Raw genomic sequence first — 25,717 nt, 5'->3', positions numbered from 1 at the left:
AATAGCTTAAGAAATGCTTGGGGGCTTCCCTGGGGGCTTCCCTGGTGGTGCAGTGGTTAAGGATCTGCCTGCCAATGCAGGGGACATGGGTTCGAGCCCTGGTCCGGGAAGATCCCACATGCCGTGGAGCAACTAAGCCCACGAGCCACAACTACTGAGCCCGAGAGCCACAGCTACTGAGCCTGCATGCCACAACTACTGAAGCCTGCACGCCTAGAGTCCATGCTCTGCAACAAGAGAAGGCACCACAATGAGAAGCCCGCACACCACAACAAAGGCCCAATGCATCCAAAAATAAATAAATAAATAAAATTAAAAAAAAAAAAGAAATGCTTGGAATGATACACTACCTGTAATTGGCTTCAAAAGAATATGGGGCAGGGGTGGGGGGGACCAAGGGGGAGGCGTAGATGAAAACAGATCGGGCATGAATTGATTATCACTGCAGCTGGAATTGGGCTATCCTATTGGGTCTATTTTTGTATGTTTAAAATTTTCTATAATATAAAGTTAAAAAAATTTGAGAAGCAAAAATACCAAAAACTCTTTTTTTGAGAAAAAGCCAAATTGGGAGAATTTACAAGAAAGTGAATATATCAAAGGTACAGTCATAAAGATTGTGACAACAGTACAGCAGTAGAAAAATAGACCAAGGGAAAAGAAGCGCTCAGAAGCAGTCTTGTGTGTATTTGGGAATTTGGTAATCTGATGGTGGTGACGTCACAGGTCAGTAGGAAACACGGACATTCAATATATAATGTGGGGAGACTGGGTCTCTTTATCAGGAAAACCTGTTAAACAAGAATCCTGCTTTATGAATACGACAAATTAAAGCCTAAATGTGACCAACCAAAAACTAGTAGGATGAAATATAGGTAATATAGGATTTTGTGATCACGAACATAGTGTGAAAAGAGAAAGGGGCAGAATAATTAATACAGCATGGTGCCACTTAATGTAAAGTAACACTTTCAAAAATAAGTTTGTATAATGGACACATGTACATATGTAAATTTTTAAAAAAGGAATATAAAAATACAAACCACCAAACTGTTTACCACTGGGTGAGTGAGGACAGGCCTCTGTGTTGTTCGTAAAGGATTCCTAAGCTATATCTATTATGTATTTTTTCTTTTAAAAGGATTAGAAACAAGTATGACAAAATATATAGTTAAATTTGCGTTATGGAAACAATGTGTTTTGTAAAAATTCTTTATACTTTTCCTGTATCTTTAATTTTTTTTCAAAAATGCAAAAAGACAAAGAAATAAGAAATCACTCAAAGAAATAACATCACTAAACAAACTTAGAGTCAAGACAAGCTCTCCCAGGAAAAAAGCAGAAGGAAGAGCTGTAAGGGCTCCAAGGAGAGACTGCAGGACAAGGACAGAGGATCAGGAGCAGACGGAGGAGGAAGAAGCCAGGAGGTGAAAAGCTCCTACAGACGCCATCAGAAGTAGGAGAAGCAGGTGGGAAACGCTGTCCTGGACACAGGGAGCAAACCTGAAGTCACTCAGGGTGCTGAGCACGCACAGTGCAAAGCGGTTAAGTGACTCGGGGGCCAGGGAATGATGTGGAGATGATGGGAAAATAACGTGTGTATAACTCGTGCTCCTAAAGAAAGAAACCAGAAGAGAAAAAAATTAAAGATATGAGCGCATAAAGGTAACTTTAAAAAATGAAAAATTTTTATCTTTTGGCCTTATGTTCCACGAAACAAAAGTGATACAAGAAGATGGATATAAAATACCTTGATTAAATAGCTCAACTTCAAGGAGAGAGAAAGACCCCTGGTTTCTAGAAGGAAAAGTATCAAAGGCAGGAAGAGGTCCAGAAACCAGAGCCAGGGGAGGGGCCTGCGGGTGCCAGGCAGAGGGAGGGGGTCTGTCATAGCCGCTGGCTGGCTCACACAAGAGGGCGGGGTCCTTGTGGGCCTTGGGCAGGGACAGAGGTGATCCACACCCAAGGAACCAGCCGAAGGCAGCTTCTCGAATGCTTAATCATGGGTCTGAATGCCCTGCATTGGACCAAACTCCGTAGGAAAGCTCAGGAAGGGCCCCTAAGGGGCACCAGCTAATCTTTCAATTACTGACAAGACTGGACCAGGGAGCTTAACTGATTTTTCCAATACTCCACAGCTGATTAAAGAGAGCCAGAACTCCTTCTAGCTTTTATTGGATTCTTAATCTGCTGCTCTTTGTTGGAAAGATCAAATGTATAATATTTGTAGTTTTCTCCATTTATTTTTTAAAATAATGTATTTAAAAAATATTTTATATCCATATATTTACACATAGATTATATATCATAGAAAATATATAATATAGAACTATATAGAATACTATATACTATATATAGTATAGCTATATATTATGGTTATAACATATGTAACTATAATACTATATACTATTATGCTATATATACTAAATATTTTATATTCAATATACTTTATATACAATATAGTATACATTATATTGTATATATAGTATTCTACATATTATATAGAATATATGGAATATTTAATACATTCTATATGTCATATACCATATGTAATATATAATTACATACTAAATACTAGATAATACAAATTGTTACATAATCTGCTACAGAAGTATACATACATACATAACTATACATATATATACATATACATACATAACTATACATATGATAACCTAAAATATATAACGCATGTCATACGCATGCATAACTGAGAACAATGTCAGCGGCTCACCTGGCGGTGCCCTCCTTGCTGACTCGGCCAGAGAGCATTTCTGCGTCTGTATCTTCTTCCTTCTATTCTTCAGCCGTCTCAGTATCTTCGACCCCTCCCCAGGAGGCTCTTCCGCAGCCTCCTGTCTCCCAGGGTTACACTAGCTCCATCCATGACAAGACCTCATTTGTGGCACTTCTTTCTCTTTCCTACGACGTTACAGTACATCAAGCTTGGAGCACCGTTTCCCCAGGGGTCACTCCCCCGTGGCCTCTGTGGGACATTCTGTGGCACTTGGCACTCGACCACATTGTGCAGATGAGGTGCAGACATTGCTTCTCCTCTGTGCCTTCGGAATTGTGCTTCACAGGTTGAGAAAAATCTTACTTAAATAAACTCTGTGAGGCTGGGATTCAAAGCAGGAAGCAGCTGCAGCTGAAACTTCCTACTGGACAATCATCTGTTTAAACAGCAAGAAGCAGCTTGTGAAATCGAAAGTAAACGCAAAGATGCCTTGGGACAATGTACCAAAGGGACTGAAAACCAATCCTGCTTAATCCTTCTAAACGCTGCATCTCCCCAGCAGGAACGCAACCTGCCAATTAGGGAAACAAGACAAACACAATCCCTTGGGGCTGCGCGGTGAAGGGGGACAGGTGTATTTAATGAGACCTTTGAAGGGGAAGCCAGTTGCAGGCCTAACATCTCCGTGGGCAGAACAGGGAGAAGCCAGCACCCCAAGGGGAGAGAATGCCAGGAAGTGCCAGAATTATGCAAACGGTACGGGGGAAGCTAAAAACAGACCTTCACAGGTAACCTCCTGTAAGGAAGCCCATGGATTTCCTAACAGAGTCAACACAGTTGCCCTGCCAGGCACCTGAGAGCATCTGGTCTGAGGTGGGAGCAGCCAGCCTCAGCCGGGTGCCGGGCTCCCCACTCCAGTGTTGTCGACTCCGGGCACCATGTACGGTTCGGCTCCTGCCTCTCTGACTAACGTCCCTCCCCACTTCCACCTCCCCAGCCCTGATGCCCACCGTTCCAGTCCCTGATCCCACGAATGTGACCCTTTCAGATGCCCCATGTGAGTGGGATCATGTGTGCTTGTCCTGTGATGGCTCATTTCCCTGGGCGTATGTCCTCCAGGTTCATCCATTCCACTGCATATTAAGAATTCCCTTCTTTTCCAGCAGCCTCGGCGTGTGCTGTAACCTCCCCCCCGCCCCTTATCACCAGTGTCAGTTCTTGTTTGGTCATATCGATCGGATATGTCTTTGGCTCTGTTACCTACATGGTGTTCTAGAACGTGGACTTGAGTTGGAGCAGTGGGCGTGGGACTCCAAAGGAGGTGCTGGGTCCAGGAGGATAAGATGCAGGGAGAGTCAGCTCATCATAGGCAAGGAGACGTGAGGAGGCAGCCTCAGCCCTCCTCACCTTCACCCAGTGGAGCTCCTGGGCTGACAGTCTGGTGGCTGCTCCGCCTTTCAGACCCCAGTGTGACGACCGGCTGGAAGCTGCTGGAAGATTAATTTTCCGATTATGTAACTTTGTGGAAACGCAGAAGACCCTGGAAAGTCAGTTGAAGTGAACATATGGGCTGTGACATCTCATCTATGAATTTCATCAGCAGAAAACACATGGCTTGGGAGCTTCAAGATGGCTGAAGAGTAAGACGCGGAGATCATCTTCCTCCCCACAAATACATCAGAAATACATCTACGCGTGGAACAACTCCTACAGAACACCTACTGAACGCTGGCAGAAGACCTCAGACCTCCCAAAAGGCAAGAAACTCCCCACGTACCTGGGTAGGGCAAAAGAAAAAAGAATAAACAGAGACAAAAGGATAGGGACGGCACCTGCACCAGTGGGAGGGAGCTGTGAAGGAGGAGAGGTTTCCACACACTAGGAAGCCCCTTCGCGGGCGGAGACTGTGGGTGGCGGAGGCGGGGAGCTTCGCAGCCGCGGAGGAGAGCACAGCAACAGGGGGGCGGAGGGGAAAGCGGGGGGATTCCTGCACAGAGGATAAGTGCCAACCGGCACTCACCAGTCCGAGAGGCTTGTCTGCTCACCCGCCGGGGCAGGCGGGTCTGGGAGTTGAGGCTCGGGCTTCGGTCGGATCCCAGGGAGAGAACTGGGGTTGGCAGCGTGAAAACAGCCTACAGGGGGTTAGTGCGCCACGGCTGGCCGGCAGGGAGTCCAGGGAAAAGCCTGGACCTGCCGAAGAGGCAAGAGACTTTTTCTTCCCTCTTTGTTTCCTGGTGCGCGAGGAGACGGGATTCAGAGCACCGCTTAAAGGAGCTCCAGACACGGGCGCGAGCTGCGCCTATCAGCGCGGATCCCAGAGATGGGCATGAGACGCTAAGGCTGCTGCTGCCGCCACCAAGAAGCCTGTGTGCAAGCACAGGTCACTCTCCACGCCGCCCCTCCAGGGAGCCTGTGCAGCCCGCCACTGGCAGGGTCCCGCGATCCAGGGACGACTTCCCCGGGAGAACGCACGGCGCGCCTCAGGCTGGTGCAACGTCATGCTGGCCTCTGCCGCCGCAGGCTCGCCCTGTACTCCGTGCCCCTCCCTCCCCCCCCCCCCCCCCCCCCCGCCGCGGCCTGAGTGAGCCAGAGCCCCCGAAGCAGCTGCTCCTTTAACCCCATCCTGTCTGAGCGAAGTACAGACGCCCTCGGGCGACCTACACGCAGAGGCGGGGCCATATCCAAAGCTGAACCCCAGGAGCTGTGCGAACAAAGAAGAGAAAGGGAAATCTCTCCCAGCAGCCTCGGGAGCAGTGGATTAAATCTCCACCATCAACTTGATGTACCTGCATCTGTGGAATACCTGAAAAGACAACGAATCACCCCAAATTGAGGAGGTGTACATTGGAAGCAATGATATATATATATATATTTCCCTTTTTCTCTTTCTGTGAGTGTGTATGTGTATGCTTCTGTGCGTGATTTTGTCTGTATAGCTTTGCTTTTACCATTTGTTCCAGGGTTCTGTCTGTCCTTTTTTTTTCTATTACATAAAAAAATTTTTTTTCATAATAATTTTTTTTATTTTAATAACTTTATTTTATTCTACTTTATTTTATTTTATCTTCTTCTTTCTTTCTTTCTTTCTTTCTTTTTTTTCTCCCTTTTATTCTGAGCCATGTGGAGGACAGGCTCTTGGTGCTCCAGCCATGTGTCAGGGCTGGGCCACTGAGGTGGGAGAACCAAGTTCAGGACACTGGTCCACAAGAGACCTCCCAGCACCACGTAATACCAAACGGTGAAAATCTCCCAGAGATCTCCATCTCAACGCCAAGACCCAGCTCCACTCAACGACCAGCAAGCTACAATGCTGGACACCCTATGCCAAACAACTAGCAAGTCAGGAACACAACCCCATCCATTAGCACAGAGGCTGCCTAAAATCATAATAAGACCACAGAAACTCCAAAACACACCACCAGATGTGGACCTGCCCACCAGAAAGACAAGATCCAGCCTCATCCACCAGAACACAGGCACTAGTCCCCTCCACCAGGAAGCCTACACAACCCACTGAACCAACCTTAGCCACTGGGGACAGACACCAAAAACAACGGAAAATATGAACCTGCAGCCTATGAAAAGGAGACCCCAAACACAGTAAGTTAAACAGAATGAGAAGACAGAGAAACACACAGCAGATGAAGGAGCAAGGTAAAAACCCACCAGACCTAACAAATGAGGAGGAAATAGGCAGTCTATCTGAAAAAGAATTCAGAATAATGATAGTAAAGATGATACAAAATCTTGGAAATAGAATGGAGAAAATACAAGAAACGTTTAACAAGGACCTAGAAGAACTAAAGGGCAAACAAACAGAGATGAACAACACAATAAATGAAATTTAAAATTCTCTAGAAGGGATCAGTAGCAGAATAACTGAGGCAGAAGAACGGATAAGTGACCTGGAAGATAAAATAGTGGAAATAACTACTGCAGAGCATAATAAAGAAAAAAGAATGGAAAGAATTGAGGACAGTCTCAGAGACCTCTGGGACAGTATTAAACACACCAACACTTGAATTATAGGGGTCCCAGAAGAAGAAGAGAAAAAGAAAGGGACTGAGAAAATATTTGAAGAGATTATAGTTGAAAACTTCCCTAATATGGGAAAGGAAATAGTTAATCAAGTCCAGGAAGCACAGAGAGTCCCATACAGGATAAATCCAAGGAGAAACACGCCAAGACACATATTAATCAAACTATCAAAAATTAAATACAAAGAACAAATATTAAAAGCAGCAAGGGAAAAACAACAAGTAACACATAAGGGAATCCCCATAAGGTTAACAGCTGATCTTTCAGCAGAAACTCTGCAAGCCAGAAGGGAGTGGCAGGACATATTTAAAGTGATGAAAGAGAAAAACCTACAACCAAGATTACGCTACCCAGCAAGGATCTCATTCAGATTTGATGGAGAAATTAAAAGCTTTACAGACAAGCAAAAGCTAAGAGAATTCAGCACCACCAAACCACCTTTACAACAAATGCTAAAGGAACTTCTCTAGGCAGGAAACACAAGAGAAGGAAAAGACCTCCAATAATAAACCCAAAACAATTAAGAAAATGGTAATAGGAACATACATATCAATAATTACCTTAAATGTAAATGGATTAAATGCCTCAACCAAAAGACATAGGCTGGCTGAATGGATACAAAAACAAGACCGTATATATGCTATCTACAAGAGACCCACTTCAGACCTAGGGACACATACAGACTGAAAGTGAGGGGATGGAAAAAGATATTCCATGCAAATGGAAATCAAAAGAAAGCTGGAGTAGCAATTCTCATATCAGACAGAGTAGACTTTAAAACAAAGACTATTACAAGAGACTATGAAGGACACTACATAATGATCAAGGGATCAATCCAAGAAGAAGATATAACAATTGTAAATATTTATGCGCCCAACATAGGAACACCTCAATACATAAGGCAAATACTAACAGCCATAAAAGGGGAAATCGACAGTAACACAATCATAGTAGGGGACTTTAACACCCCACTTTCACCAATGGATAGATCATCCAAAATGAAAATAAATAAGGAAACACAAGCTTTAAATGATTCATTAAACAAGATGGACTTAATTGATATTTATAGGACATTCCATCCAAAAACAACAGAATACACATTTTTCTCAAGTGCTCATGGAATATTCTCCAGGATAGATCATATCTTGGGTCACAAATCAAGCTTTGGTAAATTTAAGGAAATTGAAATTGTATCAGTATCTTTTCCGACCACAATGCTATGAGACTAGGTATCAATTACAGGAAAAAATCTGTAAGAACTACAAACACATGGAGGCTAAACAACACCCTACTTAATAACCAAGAGATCACTGAAGAAATCAAAGAGGAAATCAAAAAATACCTAGAAACAGATGACCATGAAAACACAACTACCCAAAACCTATGGGATGCAGCAAAAGCAGTTCTAAGAGGGAAGTTTATAGCTATACAAGCCTACCTTAAGAAACAAGAAACATCTCAAATAAACAACCTAACCTTATACCTGAAGCAATTAGAGAAAGAAGAACAAAAAACCCCAAAGTTAGCAGAAGGAAAGAAATCATAAAGATCAGATCAGAAATAAATGAAAAAGAAATGAAGGAAACGATAGCAAAGATCAATAAAACTAAAAGCTGGTTCTCTGAGAAGATAAACAAAATTGATAAACCATTAGCCAGACTTATCAAGAAAAAAAGGGAGAAGACTCAAATCAATAGAATTAGAAATGAAAAAGGAGAAGTAACAACTGACACTGCAGAAATACAAAGGATCATGAGAGATTACTACAAGAGACTCTATGCCAATAAAATCAACAACCTGGAAGAAATGGACAAATTCTTGGAAACGCACAACCTTCCAAGACTGAACCAGGAAGAAATAGAAAATATGAACAGACCAATCACAAGCACTGAAATTGAAACTGTGATTAAAAATCTTCCAACAAAGAAAAGCCCAGGACCAGATGGTTTCACAGGCAAATTCTATGAAACATTTAGAGAAGAGCTAACACCTATCCTTCTCAAACTATAGCAGAAGGAGGAACACTCCCAGATTCATTCTACGAGGCCACCATCACTCTGATACCAAAACCAGACAAAGATGTCACAAAGAAAGAAAACTACAGGCCAATATCACTGATGAACATAGATGCAAAAATCCTCAACAAAATACTAGCAAACAAAATCCAACAGCACATTAAAAGGATCATACACTATGATCAAGTGGGGTTTATCCCAGGAATGCAAGGATTCTTCAATATATGCAAATCAATCAACGTGATACAGCATATTAACAAACTGAAGGAGAAAAACCATATGATCATCTCAATCGATGCAGAAAAAGCTTTCAACAAAATTCAACACCCATTTATAATAAAAAACCCTCCAGAAAGTAGGCATAGAGGGAACTTTCCTCAACATAATAAAGGCCATATATGACAAACCCACAGCCAACATTGTCCTCAATGGTGAAAAACTGAAACCATTTCCACTAAGATCAGGAACCAAGACAAGGTTGCCTACTCTCACCACTATTATTCAAAATAGTTTTGGAAGTTTTAGCCACAGTAATCAGAGAAGAAAAAGAAGTAAAAGGAATCCAAATCGGAAAAGAAGAAGTAAAGCTGTCACTGTTTGCAGATGACGTGATACTATACATAGAGAATCCTAAGGATGCTACCAGAAAACTACTAGAACTAATCAATGAATTTGGTAAAGTAGCAGGATACAAAATTAATGCAGAGAAATCTCTTGCATTCCTATACACTAATGATGAAAAATCTGAAAGTGAAATTAAGAAAACACTCCCATTTACCATTGCAACAAAAAGAATAAAATACCTAGGAATAAACCTACCTAAGGAGACAAAAGACCTGTATGCAGAAAATTATAAGACACTGATGAAGGAAATTAAAGATGATACAAATAGATGGAGAGATATACCATGTTCTTGGATTGGAAACATCAACATTGTGAAAATGACTCTACTACCCAAAGCAATCTACAGATTCAATGCAATCCCTATCAAACTACCACTGGCATTTTTCACAGAACTAGAACAAAAAATTTCACAATTTGTATGGAGACAAAAAAGACCCCGAATAGCCAAAGCAATCTTGAGAAAGAAAAACGGAGCTGGAGGAATCAGGCTCCCTGACTTCAGACTATATTACAAAGCTACAGTAATCAAGACAGTATGGTACTGGCACAAAAATAGAAATATAGATCAATGGAACAGGATAGAAAGCCCAGAGATAAACCCACGCACATATGGTCACCTTATCTTTGATAAAGGAGGCAAGAATATACAGTGGAGAAAAGACAGCCTCTTCAATAAGTGGTGCTGGGAAAACTGGACAGCTACATATAAAAGAATGAAATTAGAACACTCCCTAACACCATACACAAAAATAAACTCAAAATGGATTAAAACCTAAATGTAAGGCCAGACACCATCAAACTCTTAGAGGAAAACATAGGCAGAACACTCTATGACATAAATCACAGAAAGATCCTTTTTGACCCACCTCCTAGAGAAACGGAAATAAAAACAAAAATAAACAAATGGGACCTAATGAAACTTAAAAGCTTTTGCACAGCAAAGGAAACCATAAACAAGACGAAAAGACGATCCTCAGAATGGGAGAAAATATTTGCAAATGAAGCAACTGACAAAGGATTAATCTCCAAAACATACAAGCAACTCATGCAGCTCAATATCAAGAAAAACAAACAACCCAATCCAAAAATGTGCAGAAGACCTAAATAGAGATTTCTCCAAAGAAGATATAGAGATTGCCACAAACACATGAAAGAATGCTCAACATCATTAATCATTAGAGAAATGCAAATCAAAACTACAATGAGATATCATCTCACACTGGGCAGTATGGCCATCATCAAAAACTCTACAAACAATAAATGCTGGAGAGGGTGTGGAGAAAACGGAACCTTCTTGCACTGTTGGTGGGAACGTAAATTGATACAGCCACTATGAAGAACAGTATGAAGGTTCCTTAAAAAACTGAAAATAGAACTACCATATGACCCAGCAACCCCACTCCTGGGCATATACCCTGAGAAAACCGTAATTCAAAAAGAGTCATGTACCAAAATGTTCATTGCCGCTCAATTTACAATAGCCAGGACATGGAAGCAACCTAAGTGTCCATTAACAGATGAATGGATAAAGAAGATATGGCACATATATACAATGGAATATTACTCAGCCATAACAAGGAATGAAACTGAGTTATATGTAGTGAGGTGGATGGACCTAGAGGCTGTCATACAGAGTGAAGTAAGTCAGAAAGAGAAAAACAAATACCATATGCTAACACATATATATGGAATATAAAAAAAAAAAGAAAGAAAATCATCAGAAGAATCTATGGGCAAGATGGGAATAAACATGCAGACCTACTAGAGAATGGACTTGAGGATACGGGGAGGGGGAAGAGTAAGCTGGGACGAAGTGAGAGAGTGGCATGGACATATATACACTACCAAACGTAAAATGGATAGCTAGTGGGAAGCAGCCGCATAGCACAGGGAGATCAGCTCGGTGCTTTGTGACCACCTAGAGGGGGGGATAGGGAGGGTGGGAGGGAGACGCAAGAGGGAAGAGATATGGGGACATATGTATATGTATGACTGATTTACTTTGTTATAAAGCAGAAACTGACACACCATTGTAAAGCAATTATACTGTAATAAAGATGTTAAAAAAAAGACTAAAAAATAAAACTAAAAAAGAAAAGAAAACACATGGCTTCATCAATGATATGGCATTTGATTACATTTAATCATGTAAAGTTATTATCACAATTAGGCCATATGAAGTCACCAGTAAGTGCTTTACTGAATTCATTAGCAGGTGTGAAAGGTCGCTGGGGAACATGTAATCTCGAAAGGCTCAGCAAATTGGCAAATAAAATGACAGAGAATCTCACACACGGTTGCTCTTTATAAACCAAAACACACTGTGTCCTCTGGGACAGACCCCAGGTTTCGCTACGGCTCCCTTGGAGACCTGACATCCCGCTGTCCCGTGGGCAGCTGGTGGATCTGGACTCCTGCCTTGGTGTGTGTCCAGCTCTGCAAACGACTGAGACCCCTGGTAGTCCGGAGTCCCAGCCCCTCACTGGCCCTCAGTGGAGCCCTGCAGTTCAAACAAGACGAGGCTGTGGGGAGACTAGGAAACAGTGATTCCTCTTTCCAGCCAGCTTAGTCTAGCCTGTTGTGACTCATGCCCCCATCTCTCATTCCAAGAATTAACACCGATTTCTTGTGAAATTTGCCTGTTTGTCCTTTGTATGCGTTTCAGCAGCTCGTGAGAACCCGTGAGCATCTTGGGCTGCGGTCACTTGCACTCCAGGCGGCTGCTTCCCAAGCCTCCGGCGCCAAGGCCCAGGCTGACCGTTACTCACCCCTCCTAGTCAGGCGTGTTTTGGGAGTTTGCACAGTTAGAAAGTGGGGTGAGGGCGCCTTAGTCTTGGTAATGATACTCCAGGTGGTGAGGTTCAGACAGCTGGGAAGCTGGCAGCGCCCCAGGATCTCAGAGCATCTGAGGGTTAGAGTCCGTTTCCAGAAGAAACTAAAACCTGGGTTCTGCGTTGCTAAGATCTAGGGTCAGGCCTGCTCCGCTTGCACTCACGCTCTTTCCTTTCTCGCTCATCCTGAGCCGAGCCGTGCTCCTCTCCCTCCCGGAAGCGATGCATCGAGGGTGCAAGCTCCCCAGGCCTGGAAGACCCACGACCAGGAAGCGACCCTGGAGACGAGAACCTGCACTTGTCTCAGGAAAGCAGAGGTCCCAGGAGGCGGTGGGGGAGCCCAGCGGGGTGAGCCTGCCGGCAACCCGAACCTCGGCATCGGTAAACTGTCTGCAGCTGGGCAGGGCTTGCTGGCGCCGGGGCCTCCTTCCTCTCCTGGCACTTGGACCATCCAGATGTTTCTGTTCGTCCTCTTCGATCCTCTGCTCCCTTTCGAATCATCCCCTTTTCGCCAGCTCTCCAGTCGAGGCTGAGATTTGAAGCTTCCTTCCTCCTGGACCATCCAGCTCGAATCCCGTGATGCAAAGAGCAGGTGCCGTTCTCTGGTGTTTCCCACTTCCTGGGGGTGCAGCTGGTGACCTTGTTCAGCCAGAAGATATGCTTTGTGAGGGCTCAAACTGAGGCTGAGTATTTTCTGTGTATTAATATAAGGACCTGTCTGGTCTGGACTGTACTTCTTGTGACTCAGTGGTAATGGGCAATTAATTACAAAGCCCGTAATTACACTTTGAAACTGGATGCCATTCCTTAGAGTTTTCAAAGCTTGGCCCCTGATTGGTTCCAGGTCAGGAAGACATGTTAAATGTTTGTAATATGCTTAGTTTCAAGCAAAATTAACCCGCAAAATTGACCTTGCAGCAGTAAGCTGCTAACCTTGAAAAGCACTCTTTTTTTTTCCCCTCTCAGAATGGGGAGCTCCGACAGTACATTTTTCCAATAGATATTTCTCAGCTCTGAGAAGGTACATAAAGTGTGTAAGTCAGTATGTACATTTTGGGCTGCTGATTCCCATTCACTGGCATATAGTAAATTACAATTTCTATAATTAAGACATTGAAGAATGGCTTAGCATGGCCTGTTTTTGTTGTAAAAATCCAGTTTCATGAAATTTGTGTGAGGAAAAGTAACAAGAGAATTTAGTGTGTTCTTCAAGCTTTAGTTCCTGGCGCGACTGATCTTACATGGATGGAGTGGGCAGGGGTTTGTGGATGTTTCCCTTTGTGGGCCACACAGCTGTGCCCATGACTCAGCTCAATTGTTACAGCAGGAGAGCGGATAATTCTTAGATGAGCATCTGTGGCTGCGTTTCATTAAAACTTTATTTACAAAAGCAGATGATCACTGAATTTGGCCTGTGGAAATTTATAATTTGCTAATTATAAATTATAATTTGCTAATTCTTGACCTAGAGATTTTAAATATTTACTTAATTCCATTCAACAGAACAGGCCCTGGGCTAAGTAATAATGAGGGAAAAATGAGAAAGACAATTCGGAGTTTATCAGGAGACGATAGTTCTAATTCAATTTCTTTCTTTCTTTCTTTCTTTCTTTTTTTTTTTTGTTTTTTAGGTCACTCTGTGTGGCATGCAGGATTTTGGTTCCCTGACCAGGGATCGGACCCGTGCCCACTGCATTGAGAGTGCAGAGTCTTAACCACTAGACTGCCAGGGAAGTCCCTCCAATTCAATTTCTTAACTGGAACTATTTAAAACAAAATATTTTCTTGGATCAGTCTCCTAAGGCAAAAGGAATAAAAGCAAAAATGAACAAATGGAACCAAATTAAACTGAAAAGCTTTTGCATAGCAAAGGAAACCATTGACAAAACGAGAAAACAACCTACAGAGTGGGAGAACATATTTGCTAATGATGTGACCGACAAGGGTTAATCTCCAAAATATACAAACAGCTTATACAACTCAATGTTGAAAAGACAAACAACTCATTCAAAAAATGGGCAGAAGACCTGACTAGACATTTCTACAAAGAAGACATACAGGTGACCAACTGGCACATGAAAAGATGCTCAACATTGTTAATTATTAGAGAAAAGCAAATCAAAACTGCAATGAGATATCACCTCACACCAGTCAGAATGGCGATCATCAAAAAGTCTACAAATAACCAATACTGGTGAGGATGTGGAGAAAAGGGAACCTTCCTACACTGTTGGTGGGAATGTAAATTGGTGCAGCCACTATGGAAAACAATGGAGGTTCCTCAAAAAACTAAAAATAGAGCTACCATATGATCCAGCAATTCTACTCCTGGGTATGTATCTGGAAAAAAATGAAAACACTAATTCAAAAAGATACATGCACCCCAATGTTCATAGCACCACTATTTATAATAGCTAAGACATTGAAGCAACCCAAGTGCCCATCAACAGATGACTGGATTAAGATACACACACACACACACACACACACACACACACACACACACACACAATGGAATATTACTCAGCCATAAAGAAGAATGAAATAATGTCATTTGCAGCGACGTGGATGGAGAATATTATATTTAGTGAAGTAAGTCAGAGAAAGATAAATATTGTATGATATCATTTACATGTGGAATCTAAAAAATAATACGAATGAATCTATTTACAAAACAGCAATAGACTTCCACATAGAAAACAAACCTGTGGTTACCAAAGGGGAGAGGGAAAGGGGGAGGGACAAATTAGGGGTATGGGATCAACAGATACAAACTACTATACATAAAATAGATAAGCAACAAGGATTTATTGTAGAGCACAGGGACTTATAAATATTATCTTGTAATAACCTATAATGGAGTATAATCTGCAAAAATACTGAATCACCATGCTGTACACCTGAAGCTAACATAATATTGTAAATCGACTACACTTCTAAGAGCTGGTGCAATGTCCCAGCATCTTTCCCTCTGCCATGAGGCTGGCAACGCTGCAGATGTGGGAGATTCTTTCTCCATGGGACTGAGGGTGAAACTGATTGAGCTGGTGAATTGACGAAGCAGCGCCTCTGTTAGCTTGTGAGGGATGAACCTGGGCAAGTAGTGAAGCTTTGCTTTTTTAACCCACAGAGGTTTTCTGAGGTTGTCTGTTACCATGGCAGGGCTTGGTCAGTCCTGATTAATATGGTCAAGAGGGACTTGAGGCAGAGCTGTCCAGGTGAGGATACAGGGTACCCACTGATTCATCGTTCACACATTTGCCAACTGCTCTGAGACACCTGTGCGGACAAGATGAGTAAAACATGATTCCTGCCTTCAAGGAAATTAGGGCATCACAGGGAAACAGCGGTGGAGCAAAGTGCTGCACAGGATTACCAAGGACAGACACTGTTACATCCCTGGGAAAGCCTGGAATAAACCATAGGGTATTGAAACTTTCCTAAGAGATTGTAGGGAGTTACATATTCAAGAAACTTATTAAGTGGTTGCTTCTAAAGGGTAGAATTACTGAAGGTTTCAGAAAAGCAAACCCCTGGTGAAAGGCAGCGTCGGTTCTGTCTGAGGAAGGGCAGCCTGACCAATCCAGGATTTCCAAAAGGTGCGCATGGATAAAAGATACTGTTGTTGTAATCTACATAAGATTTTAAAAAGGAGAGCAAAATCTGACTTACTGGTACCTTTCTGGAAGGAAACGGGCAACTCTGTTTCTCAGGGGTAAGTGCAGGACCTTATTTGAAGTTCCTCTAAGTGCTCTTCAGAAAACAAGATGTGAGGTGGTTGAGAATCTGCCTGCCAATGCAGGGGACATGGGTTTGAGCCCTGGTCTGGGAAGATCCCACATGCTGCGGAGCAACTAGGCCCGTGAGCCACAGCTACTGAGCCTGCGCGTCTGGAGCCTGTGCTCTGCAACAAGAGACGCCGCGATAGAGAGAGGCCCACGCACCGCGATGAAGAGTGGCCCCCGCTCGCCACAACTAGAGAAAGCCCTCGCACAGAAATGAAGACCCAACACAGCCATAAATAAATTAATAAATAAAGCAAACTGTCAACAAGTAAAAATAAACAAACACTAAAAAAAAAAAAAAAGAGTCCTGCTCTGTCTAAAAGTACTGGTCATCATTGGAGATGATTTTGGAATTTGGTACATTTAACGGAAGCAAATGACTGAAGACTGAAGCCAAGAATGGAAGGCCTGGACTCAGCTGAACACCGTTTGTCTCCGAGGTAGAAGAACCCCCCACAGAGCCGGGGCGTTGTTGGCATCAACAACCTCAATGGGAGGATTCCCCCAAAGGCAGTTCTCACACGGCTGCCTTCCCTCCTTCGCCTGGGCAATACCCCCCCTCACCCCCGCAGCAGGCCAGGCGCCTCCTGCCGGGACCGTGCTATGGCAGGTTGGGTGTTCTGGCTCCACTACCCAGACTGCTATTTTCATTTCCCAGCCTCTCTGCCTGAAACAGACTGGAACAGACCGGACTTTGATTCAGAAACTTGTTAAAACAGACCTTCAAGCAAACCCCAAATCAAGGAGTCAACAAGAGCAAAAATTCTTTTTGAGGAGCATTGGGTTCAACACTCTGGAAACTCCCATTAAAACCAGGATCTGGCCAAGGAAGGGAAAAATTAATCCCTTTATTTTGGTTATCACATTTTTTTTTTTTGCGGTACGCGGGCCTCTCACTGTTGCAGCCTCTCCTGTTGCGGAGCACAGGCTCCAGACGCGCAGGCTCCGGGTGCGCAGGCTCAGCGGCCATGGCTCACGGGCCCAGCCGCTCCGCGGCATGTGGGATCTTCCCGGACCGGGGCATGAACGCGCGTCCCCTGCATCGGCAGGTGGACTACCAACCGCTGCGCCACCAGGGAAGCCCATGGTTATCACATTTTTAAAAGATTAAATCTGGTTGAAAAACCACAGAGACAGTCCCAGACGGAAAACGGCAGGTTTCTCCCCACTTGGAGAGCCTGTGGAAGGAGGGCTGCTGTGGCTTGGTGACCAGTGCTGGTCCTGCCTGCGCTGCTCTTCTGAGGTTCATCTGAACAGCCCGGAGATCTGCCTTTTTCTTTCTCACCCGCCCCTCACAGCCCACCCCCTTCCCAAGTCTCTCTCCAAAGGCTCTGCTTCCCTCCCAGAAGCTCAGGATCTGGACAGTCGCAGCACAGGCACCTCTGACAGCTGACCCAGCGTGGAAGCTGCCTGTGGCCACCGGGTCCTAGTGGAGTCTCAGGAGCTTTAGAAAAATACCTATCCACTGTCTTGAAAATCAGAAGGAGGACAGTGATTTCATCCTTGTTCTCCTTGTCTTGTGGATATTTCAAAATGGCACCCAGTACACAAAAGTTAACTCAAAATGGATTGAAGACTTGAACATAAAACCTAAAACCATAAAATTTCTAGAAGAAAACATAGGCAGTAAGTTCTGCGAATGGGTCCTGCTGATGATTTTTTTGGATGTGACACCAAAAACAAAGGCAACAAAAGCATAAACAACAAACAAGAGGGACTACATCAAACTAAGATGCTTCTGCACAGCAAAGGAATCCATCAACAAAATGAGAAGGCAACCTATCAAATGGGAGAAAACGTCTAACAAGGGGTTAATATCCAAAATATAATAAACTCAAACAACTCAATAGGAAAAAAAAACCCAATCTTATTTAAAAAATGAGCAGAAGATCTGAAGAGATGTTTCTCTAAAGAAGACATACAAATGCCAACAGGTACATGAAAAGATGCTCAACATCACTCATCACCAGGAAAATACAAATCAAAGCCACAATGAGATGTCACCTGACACTGTCAGAATGGCCATCATTAAAAAGACAAGAAATAACAAATGTTGGCAAAGATGTGAAGAAAAGGGAACCCTTGTGCATTGTTGGTAGGAATGTAAATTGGTACAGCCACTATGGAGAACAGTCTGGAGGTTCCTCAAAAAGTTAAAAATTAGGGGGCTTCCCTGGTGGTGCAGTGGTTGAGAATCTGCCTGCCAATGCAGGGGACACGGGTTCGAGCCCTGGTCTGGGAAGATCCCACATGCCGCAGAGCAACTGGGCCTGTGAGCCATGGCCACTGAGCCTGCGCGTCTGGAGCCTGTGCTCCGCAACAAAAGAGGCCGCGATAGTGAGAGGCCCGCGCACTGCGATGAAGAGTGGACCCTGCTCGCCACAACTAGAGAAAGCCCTCGCACAGAAACGAAGACCCAACACAGCCAAAAATAAATAAATAAATAAATAAATAAATAAATGAAAAAAAAGTTAAAAATTAGGGACTTCCTGGGAGGTCAGTGGTTAAGACTCTGTGCTCCCAATGCAGGGGGCCTGGGTTCCATTCCTGGTCAGGGAACTATATTCTGCATGCCGCAACTAAAGATCCCACGTGCCGCAACTAAGACCTGGCGCAGCCAAATAAATAAATAAATATTTAAAAAATTAAACTATGATATGATCCAGCAATTCCACTTCTGAGGAAAATGAAAACACTAACATGGAAAGATATATGCACCCCCATGTTTACAGCAGCATTTAAATAGCCAAGATATGGAAGCAAACTGAGTGTCCATTGATGGATGAATCAATAAAGAAAAATGTAACACACACGCACACGCACACACACACACAAATACTAGTCAGCCATAGAAAAGGAAATCTTGCCATCTGTGACAACATGGATGGACCTAGAGGGTATTATGCCAAGTAAAATAAGTCAGAGAAAGACAAACACCGTATGATCTCATATGCGGAATTTAAAAAAAAACAACACATAACAAAAACTGACCTCACGGTTACAGAAAACAGATTGGTGGTTACCAGAGGAAGGATTAGGGGTGGGTGAAATGGGTGCGGGTCCAAAGCTACAAATTTCCAGTTATAAGTCCTGGGATGCACTATACTGCACGGTGAGCGTGGTCTCATTCCGAAGCAAAGGTGTCCAGTGGTTTTGGTGAATCTCACCCAGCTCTGCAGGTCAGTGGTGGCTCAACACAAATGGGATGAGAGGGGAGATCATGCTTGCAACCCTAGCACTGCACAGGGAGCCTCTGAACAGACGGGTCAGCTGGTAAATGTGTAGTACAGGTTTTCTCTATTTAATAGGTCGTCTTAAGAGGGACGCGTTGATTCCATGACACGCTAGTTTAAAGCCATCTAGAACTATGTATTCCTTTATTTAAGACGCACATTTTCCCACTTGGGGCGTGAGAAAAAGTACGGTGTTCACTCATCGTACTTTCCCTCTGGTTTCTATTTCCCTTGTTTTTAAAGACTCTTTATCAGCTCCAAAAGATGAAACATCCTCAAATACGAAAGGTCTGCTCTCTATTTGAAAAGATTAGCCACAAGAAACACACCCACATTTCCACAGACTTCAAAACTGTTCATTAAAATGCACTGAAAGAGAAGAATGTTGAGAAGGGCTGGTGTGGGTCTTGGGGTGCCCACTCTGGGGGACACACACTGGAGAAGGGCTGTGGGGTCTTGTAAAGTATCCAACAAGATTGTCTACGGAGAGATTTCTTAGAAACAGAAGGTGTAATCAGGAGATGTGGATAACCAAGGGCAGTTAACTGTAAGCTTTAACCAGGTGATCACAGGAGTCAGGTCGTCACATGTCTATGGTTAAGCACTGGGATATCTTGTTTAATTTTTTCAACTGGCAACCAATTTAAAAAATAGTTCTGTTCCCTGCTAATCAATCATGCATTAACAAGCAATAAATATTTAAACCCTCTGCTAGGTACTATAGGTGTTAAAAGAGACAGAAGGTGATTTTAACCTAGTCTGGAAATCAAGATGTGTGCACAGGATGACCTGACTGGAACCAGGAATATATTGAGAATCAACAGCACAGAGAAAAGCACAGGAACTGGGAAATGAGGTGGCAGAGGAAACGGGCTGTAACCTGGAAAATAAAACATGGGTGGTGGTCAATTCCCCGTTTGCTCGTCCAGAGCTCACTGATCCTTGAAGCCCGACTTTCACGTAATTCAGTGGTTTGGTGCATGTTCCCCTCCCCAGCATTCTTGAAAATGTTTAATGTGTGGGACCAGCCAGCTTATTGAAAAGTTACAATTTAATGAACCAAAAATATTGTGTAAGGCCCATATTCAACATTAAGCGGGCAGACTGCATAGAAAGACAGGATTTCACCTTCATCTACAAAACCCATTCACAATCTGCACATGTGCAAAGCCCGGGGGTGTGTGATTTGGCCCTGCGGCTCCATGCTTCGACCTCGAAGCTTCCTGCACACGCAGGCCCCCAGCCTCCTGGGCTGTGCTGTCAGAACCAAGACGGGGCAGTGCCAGCCGGCACCGCGGGTCAGCATGGGCCGTGGGCGTGGTGGCTGCCGTGGAGCTCAGCAAGCCTTGTTGAGGTAAGTTGGCTGTGGACTCATTGTCTCGGGCAGCACTCTCCATCCCCTTAGCTGTGCCAACCCTCAGGGGAATTTGGTGGGTGAGGACGCGTCAGACTAGAGGCCAACTCCAGCACCTGTGTGCGTGCGTTTGTGTGTATGTTTCCGTATGTGTATGTGCATAGTGTGGGTGCATGTGTGTGCACATGTGTAGTGTGTATTTAAGTATGTGTGGGTGTATGTTGTGTATATACGTATGCACGTGTGTACTGTGTGCTTCCTCTGTGGGTGTTGCTTTGTGTGCACACGTGTCCTCGGCATGGACGTACACGTGTATACATGCGTATGTATTTTGCACATGTGTGTGTGATTGTGCGCACGTTATGCATGTGTACGTGTGTTGTGTGCAAGCGATGGTATTATGAGGGCAGGTGGAGGCCGCTAAGCTGCCACAGGGACAGATATCGCGAGAGAACCAGGATCCAGACGGAACAGTGAGCGCAGGGTAGGCTCCAGCCTCGGGGCAGATCTGCCAGGCTCCTCCCAGCACCTGGTGGAGCCACTCGCTGGATTCCTGCCGTGGGCTTCTCCCATCCTGTTCCAGTCTGTTCCGGTCCTGCCCCTTTGAGGGGCGTCTACGCAGGGACACAACAGCTGACAGCGTTTCCCAATCCTCTTGGGTGGACTCAAGCTTTTACTGGCGGGACTGGTCAAAGGTCAAGGGTGCAACCCGTCGCCGAGGCGGGTGGTGGGGGCTCCTGACCCCCGTGTTCAGGAGGAACAAGCGGGCTGCGTGCACGCGTCCTGAGCGCAGAGACTCCACTCCTGTTCTTCCCGCAGGCCCTTCCTCCTCCTCCAGCCACTGCCCTGGAGTCTGATCTGGAGCCCTGCGCTCCAAAAGCGTTACAGCCCAGGGGCGGTTCCTTCCTCAGGGCCTCATTCCTGCTGAGCGAGAGGTTTCTTTGAACTGACCAAAGTCATATTTGCTTGATTCAGGTTCAATAGATTTCATGTCTGTCAATACAACTTAAAAATACCCCCGAACATACATGCCCTATTACAGACTTTCTTCCAGGTACATCTCCCTCACATATGAGTTAGCCTAATAATTTCTTCTCACTTCTGCAACAATAAACTTCTTTCCTGATCAGCTCTACCCAACAGTCACAATATCCCAAGTAGGCACTTGTAACGTAAAAGCTGATTACAGGAGGTGCCGAAGTTATGAGGCTCAGAAAATACGACCTATTCAATGAAAATCAGGAACAAGGGCTTAGAACTCTGCATACTTTCCTCAGACGCAAAGGAAATCCTAGGAGCCCAGGGGCCGCAGCTGTGGTCTCTCATTACGAGGAAGACGGAGCAAAAGGGGAAAAAACCTTAAAGAACAGGGAGGTAATAAATAGAATCATTTGTGGGCTGATGAGAATAACTACCAGGATAAGAGCCATGAAGCAAAGATTAATCGGCACGTCAGCGGTTTGCAAGTTTCGAGGAGTTTAACCACAGGAGGACGGCACTCTAGTACACAGTCCTGCTGGGACCGGCGCGCAGACAGGGTGGGACGGCTGGCGCTTTTGAAGCCCTATCTCCCTCCGCCTCATGCCACCCGATTTTAGTTGTGACTGTGAGTGCCAGACTTGTGCCAAACTATGCATAAAAACGAAGGCAAGTTTAATTTTAAAACCCCAGCTGTTTTTCGAAACTTGTGTATCAAGGATAAGATATATGGTAAGATATATGTAACTTAGATATATATATAGTTGGTGTTTTGATGGATTCTTTTCTGATTTTTTTCCTCTCTGCAATATTCATGTACATCTAGAGAAAGCAACTACTCTCATTTGCAATAGCTAAAATATTTTATGGGGAGTCCCATATTCCCCTTTCACTTAAAAGTCCTTTACAGGGGGCTTCCCTGGTGGCGCAGTGGTTAAGGATCTGCCTGCTGATGCAGGGAACACGGGTTCGAGCCCTGGTCTGGGAAGATCCCACATGCCATGGAGCAACTGGGCCCGTGGGCCACAACTACTGAGCCTGTGCTCTAGAGCCCGCGAACCACAACTACTGAAGCCCATGCACCTAGAGTCCGTGCTCCACAACAAGAGAAGCCACTGCAACGAGAAGCCCACACACCACAACGAAGAGTAGCCCCTGCTCGCTCCAACTAGAGAAAGCCTGCGCACAGCAACGAAGACCCAACGAAGCCACAAATAAGTAAAATTAAAAAAAAAAAAAGTTCTTTACAGGACTTTCCTGGTGGTCCAGTGGTTAAGAATCCACCTGCCAAAGCAGGGGACGTGGGTTCAATCCCTGGTGGGGAGACTAAGATCCTACATGCCTCGGGGCAACTTAGCCCATGCGCCTCAACTAGAAAGCCCGCGCACCGCAACTAAGACCCGATGCAGCCAAAAATAAATAAATAAATATGCATTTTTAAAGTTCTTTACAAACATTTCACCATAGATAAAAAAAATTCAGAACAATTTTAATGACTAATAACATTTCATTGCATTTATATTTAACCAGTTCTTCATTTTGAACTCAGATACCTTCAATAATTTTTCTATGAAGTAACAGTTATGAACATCTTCAGATGTGAATATTTGTATTTCCAATTATTTTCTTAGCCTAGTTTCCTAAAAACTAAAATTTCTAGGTCAAAAAGTCAACACACATCTTGACTGACAAGTTGATCTCCACAAAGTGGCTATCAGTCACCTCCCACTGCATGGTATCTGCAATACCCTGTGGTCCACAGCTTCCACATATGTCTGTGTTCTCCCGTGAAACTGCATCCTTGGTTTATTGGACATGCCTCCTCAAGTCTTTGAAACTACCTAGCAATTGCCTTAGTTTTCTAATCAGTTCTGATTTCTAGGATTACAGGGCTTTGGAGAGAAACACGGAGCTAGTTAGTCGTCCATGACAATCAGAAAGGCTCCTTCACGTGGAGAAGAGCTGTGCTCCTCTGAGCCTTCTGAAATCTTTTGTCATTATAATGACTTGGGCTCTGACTCCCTCCAGCTCAGGCTGATTTCCTGGGCATTGTTTACTACAGAGGATTCAGAGTCTGGGAAGATGCATTCCTGCCTACAGCATCCCCCATGAGGCTAGAACCAGGAATCTGAAGGAGCTGGGGAAGCGTGCTCAGAGCCCTCATCATCTCCTTTTCACTGGATGCTGAGTCAGGAAAAGGGCAGTGGGCCCTGAGGACGTGCCCACCTGCCCTGTCCCAGCCCGGGCCGCCTATCTAACTCTCCCCCAACTCCCTAATTCCCCTCCCACCATCTCTCCACTCACCCAGCCAGAGGCCCTTCCTGCTGACACTTCATGGTGACATATGCACTTCAGATGTAGTGCCTACTTCTCACTCCCTGAGCCCAGATTTCCACCGACATCCGTCCCCACTTTGTTGTGTTTGTGGTCAGTTCCCTCCCCTCAGCAGTGCTGACTATACAGTCTAGTTGGAAGGAACTGGTGCCCTTGCCCGTGTGGGATGTACCAAACCCTAAACACGCAACCAGAAACCATCTCTGCAGCATAAGCTCACTTCCATATTCTTTAGAACACTCTTGAACTTGGATTTTTAGTCTTTTTTCTCATCCCTCTATAAGGGCTTCTAATCTTTCTCTAGCATGAAATTTAATTATTTCCACTTGGGGTATCAGCCCTGGCTGCTTTGATTTTAAAGTAATCTCTCATTTGCCAAGGAAAATTCATTAGAGCAAATAGCGGTTTTCTCTCTGTCACATCCCATTAAAACGTGGCAAGAATCAGGCAGAGGGGCCAGCAGACCTGTGTTGAGGTCGCCAAGCAGCCACGTGGGCAGCCGAGCCCCTAGCCAGGAGGAGATCGTGAGACAGGAAATTGCCTTTTGAGAGGCAGAGTCAGAGACGCAGGCTATGTATTACACAAACATGTATACATGTACACATACGCATGTGTGTGATCCAGCTCTCAGCAATATTGTAACCTGGCAGCAGAAGACAAACACGCTGGCCTGGGAGTGGTCGCTGTTCTGGAAACTGCACCTTCCAGCAAGTTCAAGTTGAAGAGCCAGTCAGTCTGTGAGGCAAAAGCAGAAAAGGAGCAGCACCCTGGGGCCCGGGGTCCTCTGCCCGGCATGGGTGCAGGCAGGGGCTCGGCAAGTGTTCTCCTGTGTCTGATACTGGGTGTTGTTCTCCCAGCCGTGGCTGGCCTGGAACGCTCTGACCACTGCTGCGTGCGAACATGCCCCTGCCTGGGTTATAGGGCCACAGCCTTCGGGAAGCTTACAGTGACCCTCGGCAGGAATTCCCCTTCTCCTCCCTGCATAGCATCTGCCATCACTACATTGCCACTGAGTCGGTTCTTCTCTGACAGGGAGAGTCATCAGGGAATGGCCAGGACATCGTATATTGCAATGGACTGAAGTCCAATTCAAAATGGCTTAGGGTATGTAGCCCAAGGCCCAGGTGTGATCATCAGGCATGGCTGGATCCAGGTGGTCATATTGGAAATTTGTCCCCATCTTTGGTCGCTCCTTCTGAGTAGGCTTCATTGCTGGCTTGGTTTCTCCATGTGGCAGCAACAATGACTCCCAAAGCTTGGGGCTTTCATGTGCTTTGCGTCTAGTCATCAGAAAAAGGGGGGCTTTCCTTCAATAATCCCAGCAGACATGGGTATAATATGTATTGGTCTTGCTAGAGTCAGGTGCCCACCTTGAACCCATCTCAGCAGTCAGGGATGGAAGACCCTCCCAGGAGAGGCCTAGCTTGGGGGCCTCCCCTAGAGACACAAGGTGGGGCAGCCCCACCCAGTCACACTCTCAAGAGTGTCACCCAAGTTACATGCCTTGGAAAGGAGTGAGTCCCCAAAGGAAAACAGGGTGCCCTTATGAAGAGAAAGAGGGTGCTGGACAGACAAGCAGAGCAGGTGCCCCTACAGTTGTCAATTCTAATTAGGAAGCAGGGCAGGGGACCATCAGCCAGTTCACCAGAACAGTTGTGCTGGCTTTTACTAAAACATGACCTACTAAGAACATGGCACTCATTAGCGCTGTGCCTCCCTCATCCTTCTTGCCTTGGACAAAGAAGAGCATATTTAGTAACCCCACTTTGTGCTAGCACTGTGATATGC

The 25,717-nt window shown here is 44.7% G+C and overlaps 1 long non-coding RNA gene across 1 annotated transcript in view; it reads right to left on the bottom strand.

Annotated features, from left to right (window-relative positions):
- LOC132417573 (uncharacterized) overlaps nt 1-25,717 on the bottom strand; it is a 73,603-nt gene that overhangs the window by 17,849 nt on the left and 30,037 nt on the right. The window contains exons 4-5 of the long non-coding RNA XR_009517876.1: nt 4,002-4,227; nt 2,735-3,173 (exon numbers count right to left, since the gene is read on the bottom strand). This is a non-coding gene — a long non-coding RNA (uncharacterized lncRNA). The remainder of the gene's footprint in view (nt 1-2,734; nt 3,174-4,001; nt 4,228-25,717) is intronic.

Source organism: Delphinus delphis, chromosome 21, assembly GCF_949987515.2.
Source record: "Delphinus delphis chromosome 21, mDelDel1.2, whole genome shotgun sequence".
Taxonomy (NCBI): Eukaryota; Metazoa; Chordata; class Mammalia; order Artiodactyla; family Delphinidae; genus Delphinus; species Delphinus delphis.
Note: the sequence above shows the minus strand (reverse complement) of the source record. Positions and strands in the feature narration are given on the sequence as shown.